This window comes from Sminthopsis crassicaudata, chromosome 2 (assembly GCF_048593235.1).
Source record: "Sminthopsis crassicaudata isolate SCR6 chromosome 2, ASM4859323v1, whole genome shotgun sequence".
NCBI lineage: Eukaryota > Metazoa > Chordata > Mammalia > Dasyuromorphia > Dasyuridae > Sminthopsis > Sminthopsis crassicaudata.
Genome location: NC_133618.1, coordinates 429443169 through 429461778, shown reverse-complemented (window position 1 = coordinate 429461778; position 18610 = coordinate 429443169). Strand labels below are relative to the sequence as shown.

At 38.8% G+C, this 18610-nt stretch overlaps 1 non-coding gene and 1 pseudogene across 1 annotated transcript; both read right to left on the bottom strand.

Moving 5' to 3' along the window:
* Nucleotides 1–17655: 17655 nt before the first annotated feature.
* Nucleotides 17656–18211, bottom strand: LOC141557031 (large ribosomal subunit protein uL13 pseudogene; annotated as a pseudogene).
* Nucleotides 18212–18279: 68 nt separating this feature from the next.
* On the bottom strand, nt 18280–18362 carry LOC141559238 (small nucleolar RNA Z195/SNORD33/SNORD32 family). The gene has a single exon (XR_012487303.1). It is a non-coding gene; the product is annotated as a small nucleolar RNA Z195/SNORD33/SNORD32 family (small nucleolar RNA).
* Nucleotides 18363–18610: the final 248 nt, after the last annotated feature.

Here is an 18610-nt window from a genome sequence, read left to right as displayed (position 1 = left end):
CATAGTTTACAGTTTCACTTGAAATAACCTGGAGGTATTTTCATTTCACAGGGGCCAAACCTTCATCCTGCTGTTTTTCTTCAGATCTCCAATTGTCTCGGGAGGATCATTGTTCTTCCCTTGAATATTGTTTGCTTTTAACTACTCTCTACATGTAATCTAACTAGGTCAAAGTTCTTTGTTATGTTCACTTCATTCTGGACACTACATCTCTCAGGATAAAATTAGCTTTGTTAACTGGAATGTCAAATTGTTACTCATGTTGAATTTGAGATTCTTAAGGCTATAAAAACAACATTAAGAAGAACCTTGAAAGTGGATATCTTCAACATAAAGAAGATCCAACTCACTTCCAGTTGATCAATGATGGACAGAAACAACTACACCCAGAGAAGGAACACTGGGAAGTGAATGTAAATTGTTAGCACTACTGTCTATCTACACAGGTTACTTATACCTTCGGAATCTAATATTTAACGTGCAATAAGAAAATTGGATTTACACACATATATTATATCTAGGTTATATTGTAACACATGTAAAATGTATGGGATTGCCTGTCGTCTAGGGGAGGGAGTAGAGGGAGGGAGGGAATAATTTGGAAAAATGAATACAAGGGATAATGTTATAAAAAAAATTACTCATGCATATATACTGTCAAAAAAAATTATAATTATAAAATTAAAAAAAAAAAAGAAGAAGAACCTGTTTGATCCTTGGCTTCAATTCCTCAACTTTAAAATGAGGGCAATAATAGCACTTATCTCATAGAATTATTGGGAGGATCAAATGAGATAATAATAATAATTAGTACAAACACTATAAATGTTAATTATCATTCCTTTCTAATCTAGAATTATTCATTATCTTTCAAAGAAAACTAGAGGAAAAAAAGAATTCATCAAATCATAGATATAGAGCTAGCAGGAACCTCCTAGACCATTTTACAGATGGAGGAAGAGGCCAAGGTTGTTAAGGAACACACCTAAATGTGAAGGGGCACAGCTGTGAATCACAATACACTTGAAGGAATAGTAAATCAGCCTTTACTGATGGTAGAAGTTGCTTGTAAATTAGGAATAAAATAAATCGAGGCTAGAGGGAACAGGAGAGAGGTCAGAAAATGCAACTGCCTCTCTGTCTCCTAGTATCTTTATTATCCTCTCACATGAAGGGATCTATTCTACTAGTCAGAATTAGATCCCCAGCAGCCACTAGCAGGTTGTATCCATAACAAAGGTGATTTTAATGAACTACTCAAAGTCATACAGATTAGTGGCAACTGCTTACCTTTACTCCACCATCTTGCCTCCAACTCCCTCAGCATGTCATTTATTAAAGACAATTTTATTTCTGTGAAGTTAGTCAGAAAATGAAATGTGTTCTTACAGCTTCCCAACAAGGTGTCCCATTTACTCAATATGTTATAAAATTTATTGCTATATGAAATTGCAGAGATAATAATCTTTTGATTGATTCTCTGAATATCAGTGTAAAACAAAGCATAAAACAAGGAGGCATATGCTAACTAGAAGTATTTCCTAGTATGCTAGAAGATGATATATGCTGAGTCCAGGTTAAAAAAGGATTCCCTGTAAATTAAGAGTTCCTCCAGATTTTCTTGTTTGCAGGTGACATTTAAGTGTAATACTGAGTCCCAAATGCTGTAAGACTTGACAATAAAACCTACTTCCATTCAAGACACTACTTTGTAATTTACAAATTTCTACAAAATTAAAATATCACATAAATAATCATTCAGAAAACATTTAATAAGTACAACTAAGTACCAAACATTTGTTAATGCCTTAGAGAGAAGAAAAAAAAAAAAAAGAAAAAAAAAAAAAGAAAAGAAAAACATGGCCTGCCCTCAAGGAACTCATAATCTAGTGAGGATGACAGCAAACAACTAGGGATAAGCAAGAGGCACTACAAGAAAGATTGAAGATATCCAATACAGAGAAGATATAAGGATAGCCTCAGAAATGTTTCTTTAAGATTGTAGGATATTCTTTGAAGAAAACCTGAGAACTCAGGAAGTAGAGATGAGGAAATGAGTAAAGAAAAAGACTAAGTATTGGGAACAGTCAATGAAAATGCAGGAGCCAGGATATGATGTATCTTCTGTAATAGCCAGCAAAGAAGCCAGTATTATTGTATCTCAATGTATGTGGTATGCATGTGGAGAGTATATCTGTATATGTGTGATGATAAAGAAAGAGAGAGAACAAAAGAGAGAGAGAGAGAGAGGAGGGAGGGAGGGAGGGAGAGAGAAAGAAAAAGGGAAGGAGGGAAGGAAAGAGAGAATTAAAATGTAAGAAGGCTTACAAAGATAGATGGGAGCTAGGTTATGAAATGTTTTGAATATCAAATAGAGGATTTGAATTTGATCTTGGATTGGATAGGGAGCCATTAGACTTTGTTGAATAATGGAATTCCATGATCATACCTGTAATTTAGAAAGAAGAATTTGATAGTTTGAGGATGGGCTAAACAAAGGGGAAAGTTGAGAAATGGACAGCAACCAACCAATAGGAATCTGGAAGCATATTACAGTAGTCCAGGCATCTGGTGATGAAATGCCATATCGGGGTGGTATTGGCAGATGAGAGAAGGGTGCATATAGGAGAGATACATAGAATTGACAGAAGGTGGCAATATATTGAATGGGGGGTGGGGATGAAAGAGGGTTAGTATGATAGAGAGTGAGGAGTTGGTGATGGAAATTAGGTAGCAATTAGGAGATAGTTATGCTATTGAGAATAATAGTGAATTTATTGCTCTGTAAGAAATGACCAGCAGAAGGAATACAGAGAGGCTTGGAAAGACTTACATCAACTGATGCTGAGTGAAATGAATAGAACCAGAAGATCACTGTATACTTCAATGTTGTATGAAGATGTATTCTGATGGAAGTGGATATCTTCAACATAAAGAAGATCCAACTCACTTCCAGTTGATCAATGATGGACAGAAACAACTACACCCAGAGAAGGAACACTGGGAAGTGAATGTACATTGTTAGCACTACTGTCTATATACCCAGGTTACTTATACCTCCAGAATCTAATACTTAATGTGCAACAAGAAAATGGGATTTACACACATATATTGTATCTAGTTATATTGTAACATATGTAAAATGTATGGGATTGCCTGTCATCAAGGGGAGGGAGTAGAGGGAGGGAGGGGATAATTTGGAAAAATGAATACAAGGGATAATATTATTTTTAAAATTTACTAATGCATATATACTGTGAAAAAAAGTATAAATAAATATTTTTTTAAAAAAAAGAGAATAGTGAATTTAGAAAGAAGGATTTGAGGGAAAAGATGGGTTTATTTTTCAATATGTTCAGTTACAGATATCTATAGGACATCTGATTTGAGACATCTTATAGGCAACTGAAGAGGTACAGAGAGATTAGAGCCAGATGATCTGAGAACCATCACTATAGAGATAATAACTGAATCCATAGAACCTGATGAGATCATCAAGTAAAATTGTATAGAGGGAAAAGAAAAGGAGCCTCAGAACAGAATATATGAGAATATTGGGGCTAGTAGGAGTGATATGGATAAAGCTCTAGAAAAGAAGACTGAGGAGTAATCACATGGCTATGAGGAGAATCAAGAAAGAATAATGTCATGAAAGCATAGATAGAAGAAAGAATCTGAAAAAGTGGGTCATAGGTATGAAAGACTGCAGAGAGGTAAAGAAATGATGATTATTAAGAAAAGATAATAAAGAAAATATTTAAATTTGGACATTATGAGATTGTTAGTAAGTTAGGAGAGAACAATTTGGGTTGAATCATGAATTTGGAAGTCAATCTGCAAAGAGTTAAGAAGAACTTGAAAAGGCTGTACAAATGCTGATTTGCATAAGGCTTTCTTAAGGAATTTATGCATAAATAAAGTTTATTACTCAGATTATGTCATGCAATTAAATATATATTCCATGGAACTTACCTTTTGCTAAGACATATGAACAACTTTTCAAGATGGACAATGAGCTGGACTGATAATTGAATAGGAGAATGAGGAGAATGATAATCATTAATTAGGCACTGCTTTCAATAATTCCAAACCTCTTCTATCCGGAAAAGGCATGGTTTCAATTTTTCAGATCAAAGTGAGCTGAGGAAGTCTCTCACAGATCATGTCTAATTCTGGAATTCAGGAGCCACTTATCTATTGGGGTCTTTTGAATTTCATGGAAAAATCATTCAGTAACAAAATGCTTTTATCACAGAATTGCACTAAAAACAAAAAATAGAAAGGAGTCCTCTCTCAGGTCACCTGGGCAGAGGCCACTAAGCATGTGCTTCTTTTATTAACTATTCTCTCCTTTTAGGGAGTTAGGAAAAGAGAAACTTCCTTTACCTTCTTACTGTACTTACTTTACTCAGAAATTTCAAAAGACAAAATGCACAAAAAGGAAAAAAGATAAGCACATTCACAGTTTACAGTTCCTTTTTTTTTTTTTTTTTTTAAACCAGAGAAGGGTTGGCTCCTAGCAAGAGAACCTAGTCTCCTAAATTTTAATAATCAGGAAGCAACTACAATCTCCAGAACCTAAATAATAAAATGCCAATGTTCTAGCCTTCACTGAAAGTGGCTCTGTGAAAGAAATCATCATTCTCTAATATCATAATATCATTGATGAGAACAAGAGTGTGTGGTACGGAAATGGTGAGGGAACACCATTTAATAAAAAAAGCTGGAGAGAGCTCTAGAGAAAAGCAAAGTTTATTGTACATTCTCGCCCGAGTAGACTATCGAAGAGAGGAAGCGCCTCCTGTGGGCAGGACAGCACCTTTAATCCCTAACGCAAAACGCCCCCTCCCACCACTGACCCTCATCCTCATTGGCTGAGAGTCTTACATTCTAAACGCGAGATCTACCCATGAAATTGAACTTGTCCAATAAGTACATAGTTGCCCATATTTGGATGAAATAGGGAGATGTCATAGGAGGGGAAGGCAATGCCCTGCAGAGTCCTTCAGGCCTACTCGAACTCTGAAGTAGATGAAGCCTTACTCGATTTTCACAACTGTCTTGAAAGATCTCACCTCATCTCATTCAGTCCCTCCTCTTATTTTGTACACTGAGATCTCTTCAAATTTTTTGTAACATAATTTCACATTCCCTAGTAATTCCTCACTTCCTTCTGATTCCTGTTGGCCTTGGGCCACTGGCTCCACCCTTACCCTTTTAACAGCATCTATTTAACAGACCCTTCAGCTTTCTCTTCCAACCTGATCATTCCAGATGATGAGTTTTGGACAATTCTGGTTATTAATCTGATCAAACAAGGGATGTAGATAGGGAATAATATAACACCACTAAGAGCTATAAGGCCAAACCAAAGGAGCTGCTTCCACCAGCTTCCCAAACCAGGACCATCAAGAAGTATTGAACAGTGAGGTCCAAGTCTGTACAGGAACATGAGCAAGTTTCCTAATGTTCTTAGTGATTTCCTTCACTAGATTACCATTGTTATCAATCTCTATACAACATGTGGATAAATTTAGTTTAGCACAAACTCTCCCTTCCTCAGCCAACAAATAATCCAGCACAAGTCTATGTTGTAAAATAGCCTCTCTGGTTTGAGTAGCTTCATCAGCCAAAAGATGTAGTGCCTCAGCTGTCTGATTGGTGATAACCTCTACAACTGCCTGAAGCCTAATTATCCTGTTCAACATGTATATTGGAGTTCTATATCCCCAACTTCCATCTTGAGCCCAGGTCGCTGGCCCATACTCTGACTATTCTTTCTAGAGGCCAGGCCTCACCCCAACCATTTGCATCTCCAGTCCAAGTGATGGAGGTATCTAAACTCCGTTTCTCCCTTCCCAAATCATCATACAACTGAATCCCTAAATATTGGTTTGTCTGTTAGGGAAGAAAGAAAAATCTTGGCCTTATTAGTCCAATATAACAATTCCCTGTCCAATTGAGAGGCAGGTGATTATAGGCAGTTAAACCACAGATCCAATAATGACCCTTTAGAGCAGGTTGTTCCCTTGGAAATATGTCTGAGCTATTCCTTGTAAAAGGGTAATATTGTTGGTCTCTCATCCCTAGGGGGCTTCCCCCCACAAAGGGGTCATACTGGCATTTCCATAAACCTTGCTCTTTTCTCCAACTACAATTGGCAACTGGCCACTGGCCTGTTAGATTAGAGGTACTCCAAAATGTGGAAAACAGAGTCCCATGTTGCCCGGGTGTCCCTGGGGTGACATTATACCAACCCCATTGGTAACTGTACCCAATGTATATGTTCCTTTTCCTCTTATTCTCTTTTATACATCTTAATACATCCCATTCTACTTCATCACACTCAGCAGTAGTGACTTGTTGATAGCAATATCCCTGCTCTCCTATTTCTGGGAGAACATCCAAGGTACAGTCTTTCTAGTCCTTCCCACACTTCAATTGAGGATTCCTCCCCGTATCCCGCCAATATTTAGACATTTTTGTACAGTCAATTGTGTTTGGCCTCAGGTCTGTTCTCGAATAGGTCCACTCACATACACTAATTCCCAGCTTCAAACCTTGTCCTGTCTGATTTAAGCAGTATTTCCCTTTCCTATCTTCTGTCAATGACCACTGATGTTTCTCTTCTCAATTCCAGAAACCGGTCCCATTATGAATTTGGGATCTGTTGCTAAGGATCCAGGCTGGGCTTAAGGGGACAGGTACCCATGGCCATTGGTTCAATTGTTGGGATCCACCACAGATCCAACAATTCGATAAGTTAAATGTGCTCCCTATATTCTGCATGAGCAGGAGAAATTGGTTCTCATCTCTAGAAGGTCATAAGGAAATAGATAAACCCAAAGCTTAGGGAGAGCCTCACAATGTTCAACTATTATAACACCGTGAAGTTAAGGTGAACTTCCCAAAGGAAAATATATCAAATCACAAACAGGCAAAGAGACCCAAAGTAAGAAAAGAGAAGTCATACAGTTACAATGCACTGGATTCAGAATCAGTGTTCCCATTCAGTGGAGGTTCCCTCCTCTTATGTAATTGGAGATCTCCCCTGTCTTCAACTGTCCACTCTGATAAAGGTGGCGCCACAGGTCCTTTTGTCCTGGTGTGGTGTGTCCAGCCTCGTTCCTGGGTGCGAATCGCAGTATCTGAAGTCAGTATCACTTGGTAGGGTCCGTCCCAGCACGGAGTCAGCTTCTCGTCCTTCCAGGAACGGATCAGCACCCAATCACCAACCTGAATTCTATGAACAGGGAAACCTAGAGAGGAGTCTGAGCTATTAGCCCTTTTTGTTGAAGTCCTTGCAAATGTTCCAGCAATGATTTCACATATCTCTTAACAAATCCTTAGTTTCTAAAATAGGGTCCCAGTCTCCCTTAGGATAAGCCTGGAAAGGATGACCATACAATAATTCATAAGGTGAAAGCCCAATATCTCTACGTGGCTTGGTCCTGATTCTAACCAGAGTGAGAGGAAGGCATTTCGTCCAAGGTAGTTGGGTCTCTAAAGATAACTTAGTCAGCTGCCATTTTATTTCTTGGTTCATCCTTTCTACTTTCCCAGAAGAGGGAGGATGACAAGGGGTATGGAGATCCCAAGTGATTTCTAAGGCCCTAATCAGATTCTGCAATACCTGGGCAGAAAAATGTGTTCCCTGATCCGAGTCTATCCTCTCCACCATTCCATATCTAGGAATAATTTGTTCTAATAAGACCTTACTTACTGTCGAGGCAGTTACTCGGACTGACGGGAATGCCTCCACCCATGAGGTCAGATGGTCCACTATGACCAGCAAGAACTCAACCCACTGGTGGCAGCTCAGTAAAGTCCACCTGGATGCTTTGGAATAGTCTGATTCCAGGAGGTCGTCCCCCTTTTGGAAGCTGGCGTTGGGCAGCCCTGTTAGTCCTTCGACAAACAAGACAACCGTCCACCAGTTGTCGAGCCATAGTATATAGGCCGGGGGAAACATACCTTGTCAGTATAGCATCACACAGGTTTTGGACATCCCAATGGCTGCCCTGGTGCAGTTGCTGAAGGACTTGCCTCATACTTGCTTTGGTCAGTACCTCTCTGTCGTCAGGTAAGAGCCATCGTCCTTCCGAGTTCTCAACTGCTCCGAGAGTTGAGGCTTTCTCTTTTTCCTCCTGAGTAAAACTAGGAGAGGGTAGACTAGGGGGAAGTACAGGTATCAAAGCCATTATATGAGAGATTTCCTGATCTCCGGCTCCCTTGGCCTCCCGGTCTGCTAATCTATTTCCCCTTACCTCAAAAGAATTTCCCATCTGATGTCTCTTTACATGTATTACTGCTATATTCCTAGGAGTCACAATATTTTCTAGTATCTCTCTGACTAGTGTATGATGAACCAGTTCTTTACCTTTAATGTTTACATATCCTCTTCCCTCCCAAATCCTCCCAAGTACATGCACCACACCCCAGGCATATTTAGAATCAGTATATATATTCCCATCTTGGTCACGCAATAATTTTAACGCTTGATTTAAAGCATACAATTCACAGCAATTCACAAGTTTGAGCAGACCAATGGGCAGGTAGACTGCCCTTGGTAACAGTGTAAGTTCTAACAAACCCATTTCTTTTCCCATTTACCATCCTAGAAGAACCATACATAAATTCTAAACAAATATTTATCATAACCTTGTGTTGATAACAATAAGGAATTTGTCCCAATGAGTTTATATCCAAGTAGATCTTTCATAAGTGAACATTATTCATACAAATCAGTTTGTTTTTAAAAACATCCAATGCAAATACAATCATATACAGAATGTCTAATGACACACAAGAGAATTCAAGAAGTTTTGATAAGAGATTCCCATTAACTAGTAATGGGAGAGACATTCTGCTATTCTGAAACATAAGGTCTTATCAAGTATTCTGATAAAGAGGCAGGGGGGGGGGTTTTTGGCAGAACTAAGAGGCAAGGAAACTGAGGCAGGACAATAATTCAAAGTTAAAACATAAGCCAGCCAATCCTAGTCTAGCAAATTTTCAGCTAGAGTCCCCTGTAAAGGCCTTTTGTCTCTGCAGCCTTCTCCAAACCCCGCATCTGCTAAAATCAGGTGTGTCTAGCTAGTGGACAGGTAAAGAGCTTTTTCAACTTTTTGCAGCCTCTCCCTTATCTGTAGAGACAAGAAAGCGAGACAAAAGGAGACCTTTCGTCAATCGCAGCAATTCTTAAAAGAATTGTGCCGAGCATAGAGCTCTAACAACGATCCAGGCCAGAAGCAGCCTGGATGTCCGCTGCAAAAAAGAAAAATAATCTTTTACCTTTTCCAGAGTTCCATTCAGTACCCAAATTATATCTATTTTCGAGGTCCTTCATCAGGGAACCAAAATGATGAGGTAAGCAAAGAGTAAGTAGTTTCCAATTAGGCCTGAACTGAAATAAGACATCAGTTTTTCCCAATTTTCTGACCAGTTGAAATCTCAGTTTCCCTCCCCCCCTGTTTACAGAAATTATCATATTATACACAACAGACTAGTAAATTTCCCAAAATAGCAATAGTCATAGTTTTATACAGCAATAGTTCTGTTCTCCAGGGGACAAAAAGGAAACAGGATTAAAATTTTTGCAAATAACCCTATCAAATTATCAGATCAGATTAAAATAATCTTTAAACAAGGAGACTATCACGCATGTAAATAAATATTGAATAACTTGTTTTCAGAAAACTTCAATTCCAACTCCTTAGAACAGTTATAGACTTGAAAAATAAAAATAAAACATTCAGTTATCAACACCATATAAATGTAGGCTTTTCCTTTAAACAGTAGAAATAATTAATATCTAAATCAGCAAGGAGGTGCAGTTATTAAAAACAAAAAACCCCACTATACTTAATGGGAGGGACCTCTCCACGTGGTCACTCTTCCCCCACACCACCATGCTTCCCGACCCAATATATCATAGCTCCATTTAAACTATTACTTTTACAAATCAATCTTTCCTGTCCCGTCTTTAAGTAAATATATATGTATATATTTTTAAACTTTACACTTCAATGTTTGCACGTAACTGACCCAAATTTCATAAAACTTAATACATGCCCAACAGAGCTGACAAATACTTAAGGCATAGCTCAGTTACAAATTACCCAATACCTCTAGCAAACACACCATCTAAGTAGGGAGATACAACCACAATCTCCCCTAAGTAAGTTACCAGCATTTTGTTTTAAAAACCTATGTTTTAACTTAAAATCCCAATCACAGCTTTAAATTCCCAATAATATAAAACTACTTTGCTATCATATTTAAAACAATGAACTTCACCAAATAGCGGTTTCTTTCCCCTGGCCCACGTGGCCCTGCTGCAGTCAGGACACGTGGGAGGAAGAGGAAGGAAGCCACCATCTTCACTGGCTCAATCCCACAAACTTCCCCATGTACAGGGTTTCTGATCCCAAATGGGATCTACTAACAGCTATTTCTGGTCAGCTGAACCGACCCCTGCTTCAAAAGACCTAGTTCTCCTCCCCGCCCGAAGGCCCCAGGAAGGGCTAATGGAATTAAATCCTCTCAGGTCCTTCCTTTCAGGTACCATTTAATCCTTTTGGCACCACCAGTCTGCAACAAAACAACAATACCTTATCCGCTTTTTCTTGCTTTTTATTTTTCCTCATATTTTGGCAGTTTGTTCCAATTACTTAATTAATCTCCCAAGGGAATATCTACCGGTATCTTATGATCATTTTTCTCATTTCTCTCCGCAAGGGCTGGCTGGGACTAGGCCACACCCATTGAATTTGGAAGGAGTTTAACAGACTCCTAAACGCCCAAACATGCTAACCGTCGCCGGTTAACTCAGTCACCCAGGAAGGCCTAGCTCTCTTCCTGTCTACCGTCTACAGCCCCCTCCAGAACCTATAACTAGACTCAAGGGGCTTCACAGGACGCTTACCTCTGGGTTGCTGCGCAACAAATTACTTGACTGATCTGTCCTCCACCAACCGGTTGGGATTTTCACCGCGGAGTTTCCGTTGCTTTTCTCTGAGTTTCTCCACTTCGGGTCCACTCTACGTCAGGGAGCAAGGAGAAGCCCCTGGAAGCTGGCGGGCTGCCTAAATCAAGGCAGGGCGCCACCCCACTAGCACCCAGGAGTTCACTTACTCACCGAGTAAAGGATCCGGACTAGCCCCCAAACTGTGTGGTACGGAAATGGTGAGGGATCACCATATAATAAAAAAAAAGCTGGAGAGAGCTCTAGAGAAAAGCAAAGTTTATTGTACATTCTCGCGAGAAGGGCGTTCCACTCTTCGAGTAGACTATCGAAGAGAGGAAGCGCCTCCTGTGGGCAGGACAGCACCTTTAATCCCTAATGCAAAACGCCCCCTCCCACCACTGACCCTCATCCTCATTGGCTGAGAGTCTTACATTCTAAACGCGAGATCTACCCATGAAATTGAACTTGACCAATAAGTACATAGTTGCCCATATTTGGATGAAATAGGGAGATGTCATAGGAGGGGAAGGCAATGCCCTTCAGAGTCCTTCAGGCCTACTCGAACTCTGAAGTAGATGAAGCCTTACTCGATTTTCACAACTGTCTTGAAAGATCTCACCTCATCTCATTCAAGAGGAAAAAAATTGTCAGGATAATAGAAAAGGCATGAGGCAGCATTGGTAATATTAATGCATTTGAATCATGAGTTACTTTTACTCCAAAAAGCACCTTTGGTAATTACTGCTTCATAATATAATTTTAAAATCTGATACTACCAAACCTTCTTCTTCTACATTTTTATTAATTTCTTAATTATTTTTGACTTTTTGTTCTTTATTTTTATTATATTGGCACTGCTTACCCCCAAATAATTATATTTCTTCAATTATTTAAATATTTTATAGTTTCTGAATTTGTTTTGATAAAGGTATTTTATACTATCTATTGTTTTTGATAGGATTTATAATATAATATTGAATAATATTGGTGACTGGGCATCCTTGCTTAATCTTGTTTTTAGATGACCACCATTACACATAATTCTGCCTGATGGTTTTAGATAAATATCTTTCAAAAAATCAATTGAAGGAAAACCCAATTTGTACCTATATTTTCATACAATCTACTATGTTATATAGTATTCCTTGTGTTCCATTATCCATGCTTTCCTGGTATAAATTCCATTTTATCATAATATATAATGTTTCTGCTATATAGTGGTAATATTTTATTTTATTCATTCATTCATTTATTTATTTTGCTGAAGCAATTGGGGTTAAGTGAGTTGCCCAGGGTCACACAGCTAGGAAGTATTAAGTGTCTGAGGTCACATTTGAATTCAGGTCTTCCTGACTTCAGGGCTAGTGCTCTATCTATTGTGCCACCTAAATGCCCTGGTTGTAATATTTTAGCTAGTATTTTATTTTAGGATTTTTGCATCAATATTCAATTAGTGGAATTGGTTATATAGTTTTTACTTCTCCTAGTTTTAGATATCAGTATTATATTTGTTTCATAAAAGGAACTTCATAGGATCCCTTCTTTGCCTATTACTCCAAAAAATTCATTCAAAATTAAAATTAATTGATCCCTACATGTTTGATAGAATTCACTTGCAAATCTGCCTGATCTTAGTGTTTTTGTTTTTGTTTTTGAAAGCTCATTTATGATCTGTCCTTCCTTTTAGTACTATCAGATACTTTAAAAATGGGAAACCATAATAAAATAGTTAGGGCTCATCAAGAGCAGAGACTAGATGGCTCCCCCACCTAGCACTGTCATGGTAGATGCTGCCAGGTACAACAGCTAAGCAGGACTTTCCCAGAGCTGGGCCTGCCCTGGAAATACTGACTGGACTTTGGGGAATGTAGCAAAGGTCACTGACTACAGCCTAGGAGCTGTGATGCTTGATGCCAGGATCTCTCCATTGATGGTAGCTTCTGTGCCAGGGGAAGGCAGATGCTGGCCATGGGGTTGAAACCCCCCCCCACACACACACACACCCTCAGCTGCAATTCTGCAAGATACTGCTGGCCTGAGGCCATTTGCACCTGCTGGAACAGAGTAGGCAAGATGTACAACACTTGAGCGATAACCCCAGGCTTGCCTAAAGGGGAAGGTTGCAGGATTCCTTTGAGAATCCTAGGGTTATTGGGATCACTGTCAGTGAGAAGGGCCCCATTACAGCTGCTGACCTGCTCCTCTCTAACAATTGGGCTGGCCATGTATTACATGTCTGGAAGGACAGAACATAATTCAAGTTTACTAAGGTTTTCCAGCATTTTTCCCCCAATGTCTTTATTTGGAAATCTTATCAGAGAAGTCAAGAAAGAGAGAGAGAGAGAGAGAGAGAGAGAGAGAGAGAGAGAGAGAGAGAGAGAGAGAGAGAGAGAGAGAGAGAGAGAGAGAGAGAAGCAGTTACAGGGATCTTTGTTTTAAACCATTGTTCAAGAAAGGGGTTAAGAGTAAAAAAAAAAAAAAAAAAAAAAAACTAAACTAACAGGGGCACTTTCAGAGGTACAAGGTGACAGGAAAGGGTTCCCTTTAGGCCCGGTAATTTATGAAATATATCATGCCCTAATAAATGACTAGAGCCTTCAGGGACCAGGACAAAGAGATGAAAGTCCTTCAATGCTAATCCCTTCAATTCAAAAGGCAATCCTTACAGATAAGATACATTCTGGGGAGGAGAGTGGGGAAGGCAGAAGGACTTAATATGCCACTCCTTGTGTCAACTCTCCCCAGAAATCAATCATGTTCATTGATTGGGACTGTGGAGAGGGAACCTTAATATTTCCTGGGATGCTTTCTCATTTTCAACATTTACCATAATATTTCTCCAGTCTGCGCTGTTTTCTAGTGGCCAATTTTTGTTTGTTTGTTCATCTGTTTTAATAGTAAGAATAGATTCCTACCTTGTGTCTCTTGTTGATTAAAGAGATCATATTTTGCTTTCCTAATGCTACAGAAGGGACACATTGTTGTAAGTAAAAGGTGCAAAGAAAAAAATTCTTTTTAGCATCTCTAAGTTGTTTCTTACTAATTTCATTCTTCTCTACTACAGTGATTGCCAGTCATACTGAAGTCTTGAATAAGATGGAACCTAGTGCCAGAATATGGCCAATCAGAAATAGTTTAATTTGTTTAGAGACAGGCAAGTGAAGATTATTAACAAAACAGGATAAAACTGAAATGTCAAAGAAGGATTAATAAGAGGTTGCCATAAAGTCCAAAATTGCATGTTTTTTATTCTTCACTCTAGCATTACTTCCACACTAGCTGCCTTACATAATTCCCCTAAAACAATCTATTATTTTTTTTATTTACTTTCAAAACTTAATAAATTTTATTCCCTATTTGTCCTTAAAACACATTCTACAGTGGTACCCCAAAACTTGTTAAGATACTTCAGAAGGAAGTGAGTTCCTACAATTACCCCAAAGTCTCAGAAGTTGCTTCCTGCAATCTTAAAATAATTAATCTTCAAACTCCTTCATCTGCTAAAATGTTTTTAGTAGTTCCACAAACTACTCATCTGACTTTTCCCCCTGTAATTCCAGCATAACCAAAGCTGAAATGAGAAGAGTTGAGGGGAGGGAGAAAGAAAAGAGGAAAAGTATCATATAGGTTCTTATCTCTATTTTAATAATTTACCTCTTCTGCAGAAAGCCTAAAGTGGGAGTTAATGCTGCTTACTTTCCAATGTTCTAAACTCCCCAGCTACAGCCCTTAGGAGTTTTTTATTGTTGTTGTTGCTTGGTTTTTTTGTTTTTTGTTTTTTGTTTTGTTTTTTTCTGGCTGGCTTCATCTTAAATATTTCAGGGTAACAGAATTTAGCAAACAACATAAACATTTTACATTTTGCAAAGAAACAGACACAGGCAAAATGACAAGACAAAGAAACAAAAACCCATTTGACAGAAGCACAAAAGTGACCCATATATGTAGTCAGGCATGCAACTGCCATTTTACAGAGGTGCATGAAGAAGACTCATATTTACAGAAATACACAGAAAAAACAATTAACAGAATACAGTTAAAAGATATCCTTACCAGAGGGACCAGATTGATCATGAAAGGAGCTTTGGAGTTTTCCTCACAAAGAATGGTGAACTCAACCAGAGCAGGAATCCAGGAGATTGGAGTAGGAATAAGGTGAGAAGACTCAGCATTTGAGGGGAAAATGTGTGTCATACTCCAAATAAATAGCTCTTTGGTGGCACCAAGTCTGTTTCCTCCACAGTATCAGAAAGTCCAACAACATGGTTCCTTGTCCAATCCCATTTCTGATATCACTTAACATTAACTGGACATTAACAGGAGAGTTAAGACATTAACAGAAGTTTAATTTCAAAATGAGGAAAATGGTTTGTTGGCATTCTGTCCCAAGTAGAGGGAGTCCAAGACAGTGTAGGGAAATATTAAATATGTATACCTATGGTGACACAATGAGCTGTGATCCTGTCAATGAGGGGTAATGGCAAGAATGAGACATGTTCTTTATAGCAGGGCTTAATGACTGAAACATGGATACCCACAGGTATTTGTCCAAGCTTGGAGACCACCTGATGCTGGTGTGAAACAAATCAGGAATTTTACCTGTGGCTCAGATCATTCAGAGAGAGAAGACTAAGGATTATTGTTATACCAAGCTCAGGGCACTGACTGCTTGCTGTATCTTTACTCTGGAAAACAGAATATATATGTATATGTGTGTGTTTGTGTGTGTAGGGGTGTGTGTGTATGGATCTATCTGCATCTGTGTGTACACAAACACATACATATGTATACATATATGTATATACACTACCCAAGTATGCATGTATTCCTATATATATATATATATATATATATATATATATATATATATATATATACATATATATATATATGGATGTATTGACCAAGATTCTTTCAACATCTATCAAACTTTTTAAATAGGGGGCCATTTCACTGTTCTTCAGACTGCTGGAGGACCGGACTATAGTAAAAACAAAAACTCACACTCTGTCTCCGCCCCTCAGCCCATTTGCCATAACCTGGCAGGCCACATAAATGTCCTCAGTGGGCCACATGTGGCCCGCAGACCATAATTTGAGAACCCCTGAATATCTATAATCTTGTGGTGCTAATTAATTAATTGTATCCTTGCTAAATTAGTAGAGATTTAATGCCATATTCTTTTATATTGCTCTGCCTTTGTTTCTTCATCAGTAAAATGAGAGATTAGACTTGTGGACCTCTGAGGTCTCTTCCAGCTTAAATATACACATCTATATTTATATCTATATATAATTATCTGAACTCTTTTGTTTGTTTGAATGTTTGTGGCAGCCTTTTTTGTAGTGACAAGAAACTGGAAACTGAGTGGATACCCAGCAACTGGAGAATGGCTGAATGGTATATGAATGTTATGGAATATTATTGTTCTATATGAAGTGATCAGCAGGATGATTTCAGAGGGGGCTGGAGAGATATGAACTAATATTAAGTGAAATGTACCAGGAGATCATTGTGTACAGCAACAAGATTATATAATGATCAATTCTGATGGACATGACTCTTTTCAATAATGACATGATTGAGGACAGTTACAATGATCTTGTAATGAAGAGAGAGCCATCTATACCCAGAGAGAAGATTATAGGAGTTGAGTGTGGATCACACATAGCATTTTCACTATTTTTGCTATTATTTGCTTGTATTTTATTTTCTTCTCAGTTTTTTTTTTTTTTTTTCCCTTTTTGGTCGATTTTTCTTCTGCAGCAAGATAATTGTATAAATATATGCATATATTAGATTAAACATATATATACATATTTAACATATATTGAATTGCTTGCCATCTAGGGAAGGGGATGGAGGGAAGAAGGAAAATTTGGAACACAAGATTTTGCAGAGGTCAATGTTGAGAAATTATCCATGCATATGTAAAGAGCTCTAATAAAAAATTTTACCTACTAACAGTAGGTAACTAAAAAAGGAAAAAAAAAAACTAACAAAATAGATAATTTTTTAGTTAATTTGATCAGAAAAAAAAGAAAATAAATCACCACCATCAAAAATTAAAAAGATGAATTACCACCAATGAAAAAGAAATTAAAGTAATAATCAGGAGCTATTTTGCACAATTTTAATGCAGCAAGTCTGACAATCTAACCAAAATGGAAGAATATTTACAAAAATATAAATTTCCCAAGTTAACAAAGAAGAAATAAACAATTAAGTAGTCCCATTTTAGAAAAAGAACTTTCAAAAAAAAAAAAGAAAGAAAAAGAGCTTTTTTTTAAATTTTTTTTTTTTTAATTCAACATTTTATTTATTAAGCACCCAAACTGTGGGTACAAAGCAGTACAGAGACCAAGCTCTGTCTTTGGAGAGACTCCCACAGGACCTCTCTCCACCCCCATCCCTTCCAGGGCCCTCACCGCAAGATTATACGGAGTTTGCAGATGTAGTCTGACCCTTCTCTCTATTCCCAGGCCACATCACTTTAATCCCGGAGGGAAAACAAACCACTCCTCAGAGGCAGGCATCCCACTTTAGGAATCCTTCCTTCCTCAGTTAAGGACAAATCTATGGCACTGAATGTCCTTTCAAGCCCTGCTTGCTGTGTGTGGGGGCCCCCAAAGCGCTCCCTCCCCTGATGGGAGGCACTGGCACAAAGGGACAGAAGGAGCCAGGAGTCCAGTTGCCTTAGATGATAGACTTTATTGGACTCACACCAGCAGCCCGTGCTTCTTCAGCACCTTTGTGTATTTGTGGATCTTGCCTTCCACGTTCTTCTCTGCCTGTTTGCGTAGTTTCGTAAGCTTCTTTTTCTTTCTGTAATGAATCTTGGCTTTCTCTTTCCTCTTCTCTTCCAATGTAGCAGTCACAGCCTGATATTTCCAGCCAACCTCATGGGCCAGGCGCCCCAGGTATGCGAACTTTCTGGTTGGCTTCAGTCTGACCACTTTGAGAGCAGCTGGGACCACCATGCGCTTCCGCTTGTCGTAGGGTGGGGGGATGCCGTCAAACACCTTGAGGCGCTCCAAGGCAGCCTGGCCTCGCTTGGTCTTGTGGGGAAGCATGCCCCGCACGGTCCGCCAGAAGATCCGGCTGGGGGCTCGGAAGTGGTAGCGTCCTCGGGAGGGGTTTGTGTTCATGCGCTTGCGGAGGAAGGCCAGGTACTTCAGCTTGTTCCGGTAGAAGTTCCCAGAGATGTTGATGCCTTCGCAGCGAACCACCACCACCTTGCGGCCTGCGGGGACAAGGGGCTCGGGTCAGCGCCGGAGTGCGGCTGGGGGCTGGGGGAGTGGGGGTTGGGCTAGGCCTCAGAGCGGTGCATGGTTTGGTCTCATGGTCGTGAGACTCGAACGAAAGATGGTGAATGTTCCTCGTCATCGGCCGAAAAAGAACTTTAAAAAAGAATTCAACATTAATGAACTCCCTAAGAAAAAATATTCAGGGCCAGATGGATTCACAAGTGAATTCTACCTTATATTTAAAGAACAATTAATTTTAATTCTATGTTAACTATTTGCAAAAAATAGGTCAAGAAGGAGTACTACAAATTCATTTTATGACACAAATATGGCACTGATAACTAAAACAGGAAGAGTCAAAGCAGAGAAAGAAAATTACAGACCATCTAATGAA